The sequence below is a fragment of the Urocitellus parryii genome, chromosome 6 (genome assembly GCF_045843805.1).
Source record: "Urocitellus parryii isolate mUroPar1 chromosome 6, mUroPar1.hap1, whole genome shotgun sequence".
Classification (NCBI taxonomy): domain Eukaryota; kingdom Metazoa; phylum Chordata; class Mammalia; order Rodentia; family Sciuridae; genus Urocitellus; species Urocitellus parryii.
In genome coordinates this window covers 52,947,932-52,965,439 of record NC_135536.1, presented here as the reverse complement: position 1 = coordinate 52,965,439, position 17,508 = coordinate 52,947,932, and positions in this window count along the sequence as shown.

Here is a 17,508-nt window from a genome sequence, read left to right as displayed (position 1 = left end):
GACAAAATAGGTATTATCAAATCATATGTTTATCTTAATAAATGCAGAAATGAAAGAGTGGATGATGTATATTAGTCATTAATATTAAAACTGAAATTAGAAAATTTAAGATTAAAAAAGTATAGTGCACATATAATTTTATACTAAAAGATTTAAGGTATTCCTTTTTTAGGTTAAATACATGTATACCTGCCACTGTCTTCTTATTTAAAATAGTCCTGGAAGATTTTCTATTGTAAGGTAAGAAGAAAATTAATTAAGAAATAATTATTACAAAATGAGTGTGATAAAACAAACCGTTTGTTATCTATAAATACTATACCCGACTGTAGAAAGTACTTAGAATCTACAGATATGACTTTCAAATATAGGAATTCAGTAAATTTGCTAAATACAAAAGTGTAAAGCTCTACTCTGAGTTGCTTTTGACAATGATTGAATAGCCTTAGTACATGTCAACCCTTCTAAAATCCATTTGTCTGTGAATGTTTCTGTTTTTAACTCACCAATATAAAGTTAGTGACATGATCCAGAATAAAAGAAAAGCCACCAACCCCCTGTACAGATATATACACAAAAAGATATAGAGGGTTGAGCCAGGCACTTGAGTCACTATAACCTAGAGAGCAATTGAAGAATCCATATAATAAAAAGGGAGTGAGCATGGCTTAGGGGGGATATCTTAGGTTTGAAGACAATAATTAGGGGTTTTCTGAGTAGAGTAACTCTGGTAAACATTCTAAAATCTTGACTGGGATGGAGAAAGACTACCTCCAAATAGCAAGTATAAACTCCAGTCTCAAAAAGAACAAAATCCAGATTCACAATCAGTCCAAACTTTACATTCAAGTGAACAGCCTCCAGCTTAACACCATGTGATCTCATCTGCAAAGAAATCCTCCAAGTTCTCAAATTAATCTCAATTTTTTTTCATAATTAATATTTGGAACAGGCTGTGGGTGTGGGTGTGGTGCCTGGATTAAATCTAAAGTCTTATGCATACCAAGCATGTGCTCACAGTCTCAATATTTAGAAAATTTTTTTTAAAAAGTATGTTGATGTGGGCTGCTGCATGTCATTTTTAATTTGCACTCATCACATTGTATTGTATTTTTATGATCTTTCATGAAGAAACTCTGTACTACCAGTAAATTTACTCTCCCAAAATGTGTGGCCTTGGGTCTGCATTAAACAGTGTCATCCATGTTCATGCAAAAAATGGCTGGGAATGTTTGCTTTCTTTACCCAACTCAGTGAGCTTTGCTTTCAGATTATCTTTGTCCAGATAGATTCAAGTCAACCCTATGACAAAGCAGTTACTACAATAAATGTAACGAATGAGTCTACTAAGTGCAGTTTAATGCTTTATTTTGCTAAAATGCCTATATATTTGCTATAGAGGAATTCAATCGCTTTTTCTCGTTTGTTTTATTTTGCAGATTTCTACCTGGTTTTTGAAGGTCTAGGCTTCTGTACATAAAACATTTTAACAGTTTTGCAGCTTTTTGTCTATTGGATATTCTTCCCTTAATAATTGTAGAAACGTTTGCCCATGGTTTTGATGTGTATACAGGTGTGTCTCCCCGTGTACTGGTTCCTGTCTTGCCCCTGTTACTGTGTATGACTGTTGTATTGGTATATCTAAAATAGTTCAGTATTATCTTGACATAGACAAATTAGTATTCCCTTAATTATTACTGAAATAAAACAAATCTCTTAGCTTCTCTTGGTGGTGGAGAAAAAAAATTAACAATTTGTAGGAAGAAGCAAATGATACATCTGCAACAAATATAAAAGACAAAAAAAATTTATAAGTCTCCAGACATAAGCTTTAAAATAAAATTAACATGAGCTGGAATTTAAAAGACAAGCATAAGACTTTTGGAAGAACACTGGAATTTATTTCAAAACTTAAAACATATAAATTCCAGAACTTAAAATTGAAAGTTTAATAGGAGATTAGGTATTTTTAAATAAAAATTAGAAATTTGAAAATCAGGATTATAGGAGAGGAAAAACTTTTCTGCAACACTTTAAATTTTAGTTAAGACAAATTTCTATAACAAAACAGATGAGCGAAAGTAAAACAAATAGAAGTCTCTTATATATACATATATAAAGAAACACATAATGATATATATATATATATATATATATATATATTTCTCCTTGTGTGTTTGAAATATTTATGTATATATAAATAAAACGGGCTTAAATAGGTTCCTCTGGGCTATCTCCAGAAAGATAAGATCTAACATCTGCAGTGGTTACCGTCTCCTCTCTCTGGAAGACAGACAAGGGGGTAAATTTTTGATCTTCATAAATTTTTGCATTGCTTTTAGGTGAATAAAGGGATGGCAGAGAGGTTTTCTTTAATCTTTTCTTCCCAATTGCCTTCAGCTCAACATAATCCTTGGGCCACAAAGGGATATTTTGCAGTGATGTTTTGGTCTCCCACAATTAGAAAAATTATTCATTAAATACTAGAAGAAATTAAGAGATCTGAGATTTTTGGAACACGGCGAACAGAATTACCACATATATAAATACATTCACATAAGAATTGACTTCCAGACAAGTAGAATATTCAAAGATGAAATGAACAGTAGTCCCTAAAGTTGTGTGTAGGTATCATCATATAATAAGATTCAAGAAAATGTATGAACGTTAGCATGGTGCATAAAGAAATTTAACTTTTCTCGGGTTGACATAAAAAACTAAAATTGACTGGGTAGCTTAAACAAAATGAATTGATTTTCTCTGGAGACTGGAATTCCAAAATCATGTTGTCAGTGTAATCAACTTCTATGAGAATTCTCCTCAGAGCTTGCAGATAGCTGCTTTCTTTATATATCTTCACATGGTAGAAAGAGAGACAACCAGATCTCTGATGTCTTTTCCTATGAGGCACCAATCCCACCTAGAAAGCTCAACCCTCACACCTCATCAAACTTTAATTGCCCTCAACATCATCTCCAAATACCATCACACTCTGCTTTAGGGCTTCTGACCAAACTGCAAGGAGGATCAACAACCCCATCATAACAAAGACTTCAACTCCATTCTTTCAGTAATTGATAGATCCAGGAGGCAGAAAATGAAAATATCACTGAATTGAACTGCACCATCAATCAACTTGAGATAATTGGTATTTATAGAACACTTCATCCAACAACAGCACTATCTGACACATTTTTCTCAAGTTCACATGGAACATTCACCAAGGAGAGCCCATTCTAGAACATAAACCACACCTTAATATAAAAGGTAGAAAAAATAGTTTTGTTCCCTGATGACCATGGAAATAAATGTAAAATTGAAGATAGACAATAGAAAATGTCAAAATATTTGAAGATTAAGAAACATACTCCTAAGTAACCATAAGCGAAGACCATTTAAAAGTTTTTTGAACTAAACAAAACTGAAAATGCAACTTACTAAAAGGGGTGAGATGCAATGAAATCTCTGCGGTAAGGACATTCATAGGATGGATGCATATATTAAAAAAAAAGAAAAATACAGAATCAAAAATCTATACTTCTACCTTTAGGTGTTGGAAAAACCAAAGCAACATAAACTTAAATATTAAGTAGAAGAAAATAAATAATAAAAATTGAAGCAGAGGGCTAGGGATGTGGCTCAAGTGGTAACGCGCTCGCCTGGCATGCATGGGGCGCTGGGTTTGATCCTCAGCACCACATAAAAATAAAATAAAGATGTTGTGTTCACTGAAAACTGAAAAATAAATATTAAAAAAATTCTCCCTCTTTCTTTTAAAAAAATTAAAGCAGAAAACTATACAATGAAAAACAAGAAAAATATTAGAGAAAATCAATATAACAAAAATCTAGCTCTATGTAATGGCTAGTAAAATTTTTAGCCAGCCTAAAAAAATAAAATAAAATAAAAAAGACACTATTTACTGATATCAAAAATGAAAGAGAGCTCATCATTAATGATTCGATGGAAATTAAGAGGACAATAAAGATATAATATAAACCATTCTCTGCCCACAAATTTGAAAGCCCTAGTGAAGTGGAACAATTCCTTGAAAATACCAACTATAAAAATTCACAAAAAGAAAACTAGGTATGTAAAAGTCTGTAGATGTTAATGACATTGAGTCAATCATTGACAACCTTCTGAAACTGAAAGAATGAGGCCCACACTATTAAATTGGGAAATTCTACCAAACACACAGGAGAAATTACCCTGGTTCTCTACAAATTTCAACAGAAAACAGAAACCAAAGGAATACTTCTTCACTCATTCTATGTGAACAACATTAGCCTACTATAAAAAGATGTGAAGATCACAACAATGACATCTGTCATTGAGATGTCACTTAATGACAGAGGGCTTGCCTATCACCAGTAAAGGTCTGAGTTTGATCACCAGCTTCATGAAAATAAAATTTAAAAAATAGGAATAGAAATTTACTGACCAATAGCTCTCCTTAACAAAGATGAACAAAATCTATTTAATTATTAGCACATTTAACCAAAAATACACACAGAGAACTATATGCTCTGAAGAAATAGAATTTATTCCAGTAATCTAAAACTTGGTTTAAAAATTGAAAATCAGTCATGGTGATCCATCTCATCAACAAGCTACAGAAGCAACAACAACAAAATAGCATATGTTAATTGATGCAGAAATACTCGACAAAATCCAACAACATTCTTTCACGTTAAAATTCTCAGCCAACTAGATGTAGAGGGAAATTTCTCAACCTGATTAAGAATCTCTACAAAATGCCAATATAATACTTGATCCTGTAATTCTGGATGCTTTCCCTCTAAAATCAGGAAGAAATAAAAATTGTCTGTTTGTAGATGACATGTTTGTCTACATAGAAAATAAAAAGAAACCTTCTGGAATTAATAAATGAATACAAATTTAACAAAATGTGTAAGATCTCTACAGGGGAATCTGTGCACATGCACCATTCACATCCATTTGTTTTCATAATGGTCTTAAATTTGGAAACCCTTCAAAAAGATAATAAATAAATAAAATTGGGTATATTAAATGCAATAAATCACTACATAGCAAGCAATGAATATGTACAATTTGCAACTATGTATATCAGCATAGATTCATCTCAAAAACCACAATATATTAAGCAAATTAAGCAAACCATAAACAGTAAGTATAGAATTAATTCATTATCATAAAGTTCAAAATTTGAAAAAGTTTAGTTTTTGTAAAGAAGGATAACATTGCTAATTAAGAGAGAGAGAAATCATGACAATGTTCTATTTCATCAACTGAGTGATAGTTTCACAGTTGTTCACATTGTAGTTATTAATTATGATGTACATGAGTTTTATGAACTTTTCTGTTACATGCTGCAATAAATAAGAATGGAAAGTTTTTCACTAAAACAGTAAAAGATAATACTAGCAACCTATCAATTACAGTGAATAGCAGTATAGAAAGAAATGAAGATCAAAGAAATAAACTGGAAAATAAAAACCAAGAAATGTTATATGTAAACTATCAGGGAGTACCAAAGGGACTTGAAGTTTTAAAAGTTATGACCTAGAAAACGATAAGCCAATTTCTAATAATTGTCTAATAAGCTCAAATATATTAACAATATGTTCAAGCTCAGATATATTAACAATATGTTCTTGGTCTCTAATCCTTCAATTGTAAAACAATCATTCTGTTTGAAAATTATATTCAGTTATGAAATCTGTGTACAGGCTCATTTCTTTAAAAAATTACTTCCAATTCTAAATTCAGAATGGGAATCCAGTTGATCGTTATTATTAGTACAAAATTTTATATTTTATTATGCCAAAATAAAGTTTTCTGTGAAAGAGCACAGGAAGGACATTATTCTGGTATGAAAAAAAAGTCTAATAAAGTAAATATTATTGAATTTTGCAGGATCCAAAATTATTATCTTACCTCTCCCTCTCACTGAAAAAAGGGTCCTCATGAATGTTCTTGATGCTGACCAAAAACGTTGGCAAGTACCATCTTAAGGACAGTCAAAACGGTGTTGGGCTTGTTGAGTCCCATCATTAGGATCCATTAAAAATCAAAACTGGGAGCAGAGTGTGGTGGCACAGGCCTGTAATCCCAGCAATTCTGAAGGCTGAGAGGAGGATCTGAATTTCAAAGCCAGGTTTAGCAATTTAGCAAGGCCCTAAGCAACTTAGCAAGATCTTGTCTTAAAATTTAAAATTGGGGGAAAAAAAAAGAACAAGAAGAAAGGGCTGGGGATGTTGCACAGTGATTAGGCACTCCTGGGTTCAGCCCTGGATGATAGATAGATAGATAGATAGATAGATAGATAGATAGATAGATAGATAGATAAATTTAACCAAGTACTGAAATAGACACTGCGTGATGTTCACTATGAAAATGATGAAAAGGACAGTTGCGGTTTGACAATTAGAAATGATATTTATATCTAAAATTGGTACTTACCAGAAAATGACTTAAAGCAAATATCATATATTATGGCAGAACATTAAAAAGTAGTTCCTTTACAATCAAAGAAAACACAAGACAGGCCATAGTTACCATTTGCATCTGCCACTGTAACATAACTCCTAGGCTATTCAATTAAATAATAAGTAATAATACATAGAAATGTTAATATCGTTATCATTATAGGTGTTATACAATAAATTATTTGTCTCAATTAAATCCATTTTATTGATACAAATAAAATTATACATATAAATGGGGTATTAAGTGATGTTTAGTTACATAAAATTATATAATTTCAAGACCCTATATATTGCTAAAAGTATTAAGGTTTTAGTAAAGTTGCTCCAAAGACATAGTGACAGAAAGCAATGTTACTGTTCAGACACGATTTTAAAAAGTAGCATCATTTTAAAATACCAGTCACAAAAACACAAATAAAAGCTCACTAGTGAGGACATATAAAAGAAATCTAAGATATATCAACAGAAATACTTTATTATGGGACCTGAAAAAGATAAGTGATAAATATACTCCCTGTCTTAAAATATGGAATAATAAAATATTTCTTCACAAACTGAAATAAATATTACATTTGACTTCAATACAATTTACCACATAATTTTTCACTAAACTTGTCTAGCACCAAAATTGAAAGAGAGGCTAAAGATAAACAGCAATATTAGCTACACAATTTTGAAGATTATCAGAAGGAGTGGATTCAATCATCTTATAATCTATTGAGACTTACATTACAAGCAGAATAATTACATTACTGCATGGTATTTGTGTAAAGATGATGAATATAACAATGAAATAAAATAGAAAAATCAAGATATGTTTAGGCATCTTTGAAAAATATGCATGTCAGTTAGAATTTCAATTCAATGTGGAAATGGTATATTGTTCAATAAACAATAGCAGGACAATCAGTTATCAGTTTGGAATAAATAAAACAGAACTGTATTCCAAATCTAATTTAATTTCTGTATTACATAAAAATATGAAGGTAAAAATTTTAAATATTTAAAGAATGCACAGGATAATATCTATTTGTTTTTAAATATTAGAAAAAGAAAACTCAAACAATGCACAAAAGAAAGTTCACACACACACACACACACACACACACACACACAGAAAAGCCTAAAGAAACATTAATAATTTTACTACATTAAATGAAAGCATTTTATCTTGGCAAAGTAGTTCCTGTAGTTAGGGTTTCTTTCTCCTTGCAAATTTCTCTGGAACAAGAATTGTCATTTCAATGGGCCATTCTCTAAGAGTAAAGACTGATGTTATAAATTTTAAAAGTTCAGAAAATCCAAGACAATAAGATACATTGAATTAAAACATCTATACTACATGTGAAATAAGTGTGTCCTTAAATTTTTTATTTAAAATCTATCTTTGTGTTATTTATGTAACAAAACACTATGTTAAATTACATATAATTTTACGTGTCAGTATTCCTTTTTCAGTCCTATCTTTTAAGTAGAGGATTTCTGTCATGAAAAATTTTACTCTTTATCTTTCTTCATAAATAATGAATTCAGGTTTTTCAATTGTGGATTATTTCTGTGTTGGAATCATTATTGCAGTAGGTACTGAAATAATCTGAGAGGAGCTCGTCTGCCTGTAATGGAACTCTATTTTCAAGACATAAATAAGTAAATAGGTATTAAAAGGTTATTTGTTTTACAGATATTAAACAGTATGTTAAAGCTTCAGGATTTAGGATAGTAATCCAATTTGCATGCAAGTTATCAAAAATAAATCCAGATTCTTATTATGGGTTTAGAATTGCCTCATATTAAAAGGAATAGCCACATTAAAAGCAACAGTTGTTTAAAAAACAACACTAAATCGTTTACCTTGGTTGCCCAATCTAATATTCCTGGTCTTTTGTTGTTAAACTACAGAAATGTGTTTTTATTGTCATGCAATTAACTGTATTCCTTGAATATTCCTGAGGCTAAAGGTGAGTTTAGTTAGACATGTGAAATCAGGCTACTACCCTCCAAGGACACAGTCATCCAGCTTACACATGTAAACAGGAGTGAAGGGAGAGGTGATCATTGCTAAGCCAAGGTCAGCATGTCAGCAAATCCAACAGCGTGCTTTATTTATTATGCCTTGTAAGCTAAAATCTCTTCAATATCACTGGAATTCTTACACATTCTAGAAATACTTCCATGTCAAAACTGTGTTATTGAAATTGAATGTAGCCTCTGATTTAATAGTTTTCAAAATCAAGTCTCTAGGATTTCTTATGCTATTAATGTTTCCAGCTAGTAATGCTATGCCTAAAAGATTCTTATTTTTTCTATACCTTTTTCCACGTAATTCCAACAATAAATATCCTTGTGTTTTTGTGTTTTATTCCATTTACATTACAAATCACTGATATCTTTAGACCTTATAATACATATATATGGATATATATGTTTGTGTGTGTGCAGATATATATTATATATATATATATATATATATATATATATATATATATTTTAGATTCTTCTAATCTTTGAATTTCCTCCAATGATAAATCATAAATTTTCTCTAAGAGAAGCTTTTGTATAGACTGCCAAGGTTTTTCTTGCTGTAAAGTCTCCCACACTCTGTTTAATATTGATGAGAGATGCACCCATTTATGTAGAGGATTCTAAATCCAACATGTGCGAAAATGTTCTATTGTGCAGCCCACAGTGTTATAATGGAGGTTAACTGCATAGTCAGTGGGAATAGCTTTCTCATCAGAGTAACTAAGACAACCCTAAGTAGAGTCAACACAAATTGTGTGGTTTCAATTGCATTTCATACCCAACACCTGACAATTATGTTTGTTGCCATGCATCTAATATCAGTTGCCAAGAGTACCCTCCACATGAGATCAATTTCTTCTGATCCAAAGAATAAAGGAATCATTATCTCCTAAGGCAGAACATTTATCCAGTCCTTTTCCCAGGACACCTCACAGTAAGAACTATAGTGCCAGTGGCCCAACAGAAAGCATTGACCTTCCATAGCAAATATTGCGAGATAAGACATTTTTAGTTTTGGTGTCAGTATTGAAGGGCTTTTTGAAAGGCTGAATTACCTCTCTACCTTTTGGGAATTTTACCTTAAAAAGATAACATATTAGCATACTAGCAACAGTCCAATGTGAAATCTATATAAAGACTAAATTCTACTTGAAATAAGTCTTTTTCATTATCTGAAATGAAAGTATTTATCATTCATTGACCTTACATGATTGTCTATAGTTTTTCATCACTATCCATCTTATGGTAGTTATCTCTGCATTGCACTATATTTAGTTCCTCTACAAATCTGTAATTATGTTTAAGGCAAAAATTTGAATTATATTTTTGTATACTTGCTGAAAGGTAATTATCTTGAGCCATCAGCTATCAGGAAACAAGGCCATAAAATAGTGCCAAGGCTGAGAAGGTTTAGGGTAAACCTATCAGTACAAGGGCACTGGAAAACGAGTCTGTCACTACAAATTGTTACCCTTAAATACAGCAGAATCAAACTCATACAATAGAAAAAAAAAATGATCGTATCAATAGTAAATACTTAAGGATTCTTCTCTAGGTGATAGCTTTAGAATATTTTCTGTAAAAATAAAGCAAAAGAATGTTCATAGTTTGCTTGAGAGAAGTTTCTTGTATTGCAACAACCAATGCTTTGGATGTAACATTCATACTTAAACATTTGAACATTCAGATTTAACATTCAATATCATCAATTTAGACATAAAATAAATTCATACCACTACTTGCTATGCCATTAGTTCTTGAAATACAGAGGTTTGACTTTTGTCAGTAAAATCAGTTTCTGGAACTTTATAACAAAAGCCATAACAGATTTTGGAGAACCATCCTGATAAATTTCCAGTAAGTCGAGAGAGAGAGAGAGAGAGAGAGAGAGAGAGAGAGAGAGAGAGAGAGAGAGATTGATTTCCTAAAAGACTAAACTTAGTAATTTTCCAGTGGCAACATTTCCTGTTCAGTATAAATTCTCTCCTTTATACCCCAGAAGAATGGTTGTGATTTCCCTCACCCCAGAACTCAGAGAAAACAGAGACAGAGCAGAGGAACAGAGAGAGAAAGGAATACTCTATGTCTGTGTTTATGATACCAAAATAATTAAAAGGGTATTTAATATTGAGCAAGTTGACAAGGATCTTGAACTTCTAGTGCTTACAATCTGGGTAAGACAACATTAATCAGAAAACTACAAAGAAGAATAAAATTTTGATGAAATGCTGTAATATGGGGTCATGTGACCATATAAATAGGAGAAAAAAAAATAAGGTCTAGCTTATCAGGAAAAGTTTCCCTCAGGAAATATCTATTGAGATGGGATAATAGAAGAAGTGAACTCCAAGTAGGAAGAAACAAGTTCAAAGACACTGGTGGGAAGCCATATGCTGGGGAGATGGGCTGAAAGGCTTGGTGGCTAAACTGCAGGAAGGGAGGGGAGCAGGATATGGAATGACCTGTGGGCATTGAGAGAAGTGCTAAATCACACTGAGTACTGGAAGCCAGGAGAAAGAATTTGTCTTTGTTTTGCCTTTTATTATTTTTTTCCCTAGAAGAAATGTTTCTTAGAGACAATTTGACATCTCAATTTGTATTCTCCAAAGCTCTCTCTGTCTATCTAAGCAAGGGCAGAGGGAATAGGCTCCTTACTGGATATGAGTAGATAATTTAAAAGGCTTCTAGAGTAGTCTAGGAGAAAAATTCCAGCAGCTGGGACCAGGGAACTGATTGTGAAACTGGAAAAAAAAGGGGGGGGGGATGAAGTAAAGAGATCAAGAATTTATTTTGTTCTGCTTTGTTTCTGGTAGGTAAATCTTTCCAGATTTGGTGATGGATTAAATTTGTGAAATGAAGGAGACAGAAGGTGACAAGATGATTCTATTTTTTCTGAAATACTGTGATGTCATTTACTGAGCTCTGGAACATAAAAAGCATATATTTGTAGAGACAACTGAGAGAGTAATTTGTGATAAATTAAATTTAAAACATGAGTAATTAGGTACATCAATTTGGTATATTGACTGGCAAGTTTTTAGTGAATACATTATTTTGTAGTGTCATTTTTAAAATTTGCTTTGAGAATTTGTAAACTTTTTTTTTCTTTTTATAGTCAACCCTTCATAATTCAATGTGTTTCTACTTTGCTCTACATTTTAGTATTATTGAAACTAATTGATACCCAATTGATGTAACCAGATAAGCATTCACAGCATACTTATTCTGTCCTATCAAGGATCCTGATTTTCTGTCTATTGTGGCTCATGTATTCTGGAAGGATTTCAAGAATTTAATAGATATTAAACAAGAAAAAATATGTATCTAGTTAAACAGATTAAATACACAAATTAAAGTCCTTCATAAAGTTGGTATGAAAATAAAATAAAATAGTATTGATTTATCAGAGTTATAGGCATTATCAAATGATAATATGCTGACTAGTCATGTTATTAGTTAGACCATTGTCAGTATCAGTGGTGAGATTTATAAGTCATAAAGGGAAGTTTGTTTCAGAAAAAAAAAACATTTTAATGTCATTAAGGGTATCTTGATATTTAGAAGGCATGTTAGCTATGCAGAGTTCTTATAAATGCCGCTTGTGTGTATACTTAATTTCTTTCACATACATTTGTGCATATGCATGTACTTACACAATTGATACACACAGGTGCATTTGCATTTATGCACAGACATCACGTATTGGTTTTAATTATTTTTTTTTAATTTACCAGTGCTTTTGTCAAATGAAAAAGTGAGAACATCAGAAACAGACAAAAATATGTTTTTCTAGCCAAGACTAATTGAAAATACCACAGTGAGAAAAATCACCATAATACCAACCACCACTACCACTTCAGCTGTCCTGACTTAATCACAAATGGCTAGTCTACTGCCATATTATTTTACTGCTATATCTGCGTTCACTATTTCACTCTAAGAAAGTTCCTAGTTTTCCATTTATTTTTAAAGCAATTTTAATGGATGTGCTACGAATCTTCAATGAGCTATCTGAAATTTGAGGAACGTAATTAGGGATGTATTTACATTCTCTTCTTTTAGGGTGATTAATTCTGTGTAAGACTTTCAGCCTAATGTTACTCTTAAAAAAAATAGAGAAAATGAAGTTCTACTTCCACAGACTAATAGACTTGTAATTTTAAAATAATAATAATAATAATTTAATCAAGCATTAACTTGGGAGCATTGTTTTCAATATATGAATTATTTGTTTAGCTTTCTATTGCAAAGTTAATTCAGTAAATCCTTTGGCCTTATTGTAGCTGTTAGAAAATGAAAATATGTTTGAATTCTCTTTTTTTATGACTTACTCTAAGAAAACTATGTCAGTAAATATCGTCACCAACTTTCCTAAAATCAGAATCTTTTATTTAGAAATGATAGTCTTAACACTGGAAAATTATATATAGACTAATTAATTTATAAAAAGACCCAAATCTAGAATATCTTCCTCATGTTGCTTCATTTAATAAAAAGTTCAAGGAGTAGAACATCGAAAGCAAATCTTAAGATAAATGAATAAATCATGTACAAAAGGCAGACCAGCTAATAAAATATGTATACAAAAAAGCTACACTAAAATAATGATTTGTAATTTGTCTTCTGCATTTTTAGACTCGTCAATTTATGCTGCAGTTACAGTTATAAAATATTAACCTCAACCTAACCTAGATAAACTGTTTTTACATCTTAAAAGTAGTAGTCCTCCCACATGACTTTGAACACACCAGCAACAATATACTGACTGCCTATTTTAACCTTACGTAATTAGAAGCATTATGATTCAGAAATAAATTTTAACAAAGTCATCTTTGTTACTTTAATGACATATATTTCTTTTGAAGGCATACTTGCATCCTATACATTGCAAAATATAACTAAGGTTATTAAATATCTCCTCCTTATATCTTTCAAGAAAAATTCAGTTGCTAAATATTCAATCTCTGATAGATAATCAAAGTTATATTAAACATTTGCACTCTATAAAAACACAACCATAATCACTTACTATAGGGTGACACTGTGATACAAATATATTCCCAAGAACAATAAGAAATGCTTATATCAAATTGGGGGAAATCCCAAATTCAAGCCAGGTAAACCAGAAAAAATGACAAACAATAGGTTCTAAGTATAGACTAGGAAATATTGAGACATTGTCTTTATTATCCTATAATCAATCTTAGAATTAGTACATTTGCATTATATAGAACTTAGGAAATTCAAAGATGAATCTACAGCTGGGAATGTGTATTGCAGTTATATGCAGTTTATTATGCATTTTGCAGACACTTCGAATCTGATTTTAATCCATTTTCCTACAAGTGATCTTCCTTTTCTTTAGATTTTCAGTATGCATATTTATAAACTGCCATAAACTGAATGAAAAAAAGACCATGTCATTCAATAAACCAATCAGATAGGGAACATGTTTTTACTAGCACCAAACCATTACTCTCTGTTTAGCACTGGGCATCAAAGTCATTGAAAGAGAATTCAATTTTTAAAAATCAAAAGACCAGGAATTTCTTCCCACTTTTGTAACTCATTAGCCAAATAACTAACCTAGTCAATAAGTAAATGGATTCAGAGTGATTGAGTGTTGTATCAAAAATTATCTTAATTTTTCCCTTGTCTATGCCTCCAGGTTGCACATCTAAATTATAATGCATGTGAAATACAATTCTGAAAAAAAATCAGAAAATTCTAGAAGAATATAGGTAATTGACATAAAAAGTGGAAGGTTGTTTTTGGTTTTTTGTTTTTTTTTTACCTCCAGAAAGTAGTACTTCCAGGAGGAGGTGGAAGAGAAGTAAGAGGAGGAAGAGGAAGAGGAGGGGGAGAGGAAAAGAGGAAGAAGAAAATATCTTGAAATATAACGTGGTTGTTAACTCATGATCAATCTCAAACTGTATGAGGACTATTACTAAACAGTATTCAAATAGGAGGGAGCTGGGGAGGAGGAGAAGATATATATATCTTAGTTTGCAGGATTTCTAGCTATCCCACTGGGGTTTTTCTACCTCCTGGCAACGATCAAACTGAAGGCAATGAACTTACTTCTGGAGCCTGAAGAGTTCCTCACTGCTGTGAAGGAGTCAGCACTCTGCTTGGCTGCTGCAGAAGACGGACAGGGTGAAAGCATCTCCAAGGCTGATTCTTAGGTGGTGTCACAGGGAAGGGTAGTCGGCTACTATGGATCTTCTCAACACCTGGCTGAATGGTTACGGGTATTCTTCAGAGGAGGCAAGCACAAAAAAATCGTGTCAAAAAATTCTTATGAAATATCTTAAAATATAACGTGGTTGTTAACTCATGATCAATCTCAAACTGTATCAGGACTATCACTAAACAGAATTCAAATAGGTTTGGATAAAAAGGCTTCCTGGTAGAAGGTGCAATGTGCTCTGGTTTCAATAAACATGTCAATATTTTGCTTTTCATCTTCAGAAGAAATAGTCTTATCTTAAATTGAAGGTGATTTACATAAACACAAGTTACACAATTTAATTTTCTCAATATTTAAATCCATTCACCATGCAGTCTAAAGTTAAAACATAAATCAACACATATTTAATCATCACTCACTATTTGTCACCCACTACTTGACTGAGGGCATACAACAGTCAGATTGACAGAGTCCTACCCTCATAGAGCTGATAATCTTAGATTGTGTTGCCTTTATTTTATTCAACAGAGAAAATCATTCTGTGGCACACAGGTTTTTATGGAGAAAATACACAAACATGAATGTCAAATTCACTAAATTTAAAGCTAAATTTTGTACTTGAATTTCATGTTTGAAGTTACAAATTGCTACTGCTTTCTGAAAAAATAATTGACCTGACTCTATGGGATGCAATGTTTAACTTTCTTTATGCTAAAGTCTCTATGATAGCACCAACTGATATTCAAACCCTGAATTTTTTTTTTTTTTTTTTTTTTTTTTTTTTTTTTTTTTTTTTTTTTTGGTGATTGGGATTGAACCTAGGGCCTTGGACATGCCAGGCAGGCACTCTTCCAAATAAGCTATATCCTTAGCCCCTCAAACCCTGATATTTTTAATGCAGAAATAGCCTGAATTTAAAAAAAAATTCTAAAACTGAATAAAAGCCTTTTAATTTTACTTAGGTTGTGCTATTTTACCGAAGAAGTGAAAATTAGGAATAATATACTTCCAAAGAATATCAATAAAATACATAAGAGATGATAAATCAACAAATTCAGTCTAGGTTTTTGTTTCTGTTGCTTCCATTTATAAAGATATATGAATAATCCCATAAATCTAAATTTAAGAGGATAATTCAATTAGCTTATGATACACAATTATTAGGATTTTATTTAAAAGGGAAAGCTAAAACTTTTGCCTAATTTAATACTGAAATTCTCATGAATGTTAAAAACTAAAGCAGATATTAATGATATGGATGAAAAATAGTAAATTATAGTCTATGTATTTCAATTATTTCTGTGGACATGTCAAGAATTGTTATCTCTTTTGCAAATTTGTATTTACTATATAAGAAAGATTTCATTATAGAATGGTAGGTATCAAAGACATGTCACATATAGACATGCAAATTCAACTCCATCACATGACAGTCAATTTGATGTGGATATTATTTTCCTTTTCATTTGCTTTCTTCCATAAATATTTTAACTAAATTTGATATTCATATATCCATGAAAAAAATACAAGAATTACAAAATCAAGTCTCCCTCCAAAGCAAGATATCTCTCTCATACAGAACCAATTTCACATTTCAGAATATTCTTTTGGAAGTATTTCACATGTATCAGTATAAATATACCATAAGCATAATCAGCTCATGAAGTGCTCCAATTGAAAAAGATAAACATTTCTTGGATTCTTTTTTATAAAAGAGATGATATAATCCATTTCCATCTACATATATTTTGCACAATTATATGTGAGTACATGCATAATTCTTTCCTAGAAGTAAAACGTGAAGGTCAGAAATGATTATTGTTTCTGTAGCTCTTTTCATGTTCCTTGAAGTCAAGTGATAATATAAAGAAAAAGTAAATTTAAATTTTGTAATTATGTTTCATATTATTGAATTGTGGAAGAAAATTATAAATGCTTTAAAATATTATCCTAATCCAATCAAAATAAATATTGTTGATCAAAAGCATTCCCTTGTCATTTTAGCGTGAAAAGCACTTTTCACTGGTTACAACTCCACCTGAATTCCAATTCCTGCAAGAAAGTTCTTTTTATGTATGCTTATACCACTTAGTCATTAATTAATGAGAACAACATTTTCCTTTCTGCAATAAATTTAAGAACCTGCTATGTGCCAAATACCACAGAACATGTGTAGCCTCATATATTCCAAGATATCCCCTGAGAATCATTAGAGCTGGGGATATGGCTCAGTGGTAGAGAACCTGCATGAGAAAGGTCCTAGGTTCAATCCCCATCACCACTGAAAATTTAAAAAAAAAAAACATATTTTTTAAGCCTCCCAATAATCAAATGAGGCAAACATCAATGCTACAAAAAGCAAAAACAGGGGGAAAAGGGCAAGGTCACATAGCTACTAACAGGCAAAACCTGGGCTTTCACCTATCTCAACTCCATGTAAAGCCTTATATAGTATGATGTAAGTTAAGACTTCAGAAAACCATAGATAATTCTTATATGGTTTGGATGCATGTTCCCTAAAAATCCATGTTAAAGGCTTGATACCCAGGGTAGTGTATTTGGAAAGTCCTGGGAGGATTGGGAGGTGGTGGGGCTTTGTTGGGTTACTGGGGCGTGCTCTGAAGGGGACTGTGGGACCCTAGCCTGTCCTCTTTCTTTCTCTGCTTCCTAATTCAAGATATGATTGCTCACTTTGATGCACATTCCTGCCATTGCCATGTGGCACTCTCACCAAGAGCCCAAAATCAAGGGTGCCACCCAATTTTGGACTTGAATCTTCAGAGCTAAGTAGATCAATTATCTTTATTAAGTCGGTTGCCTCAG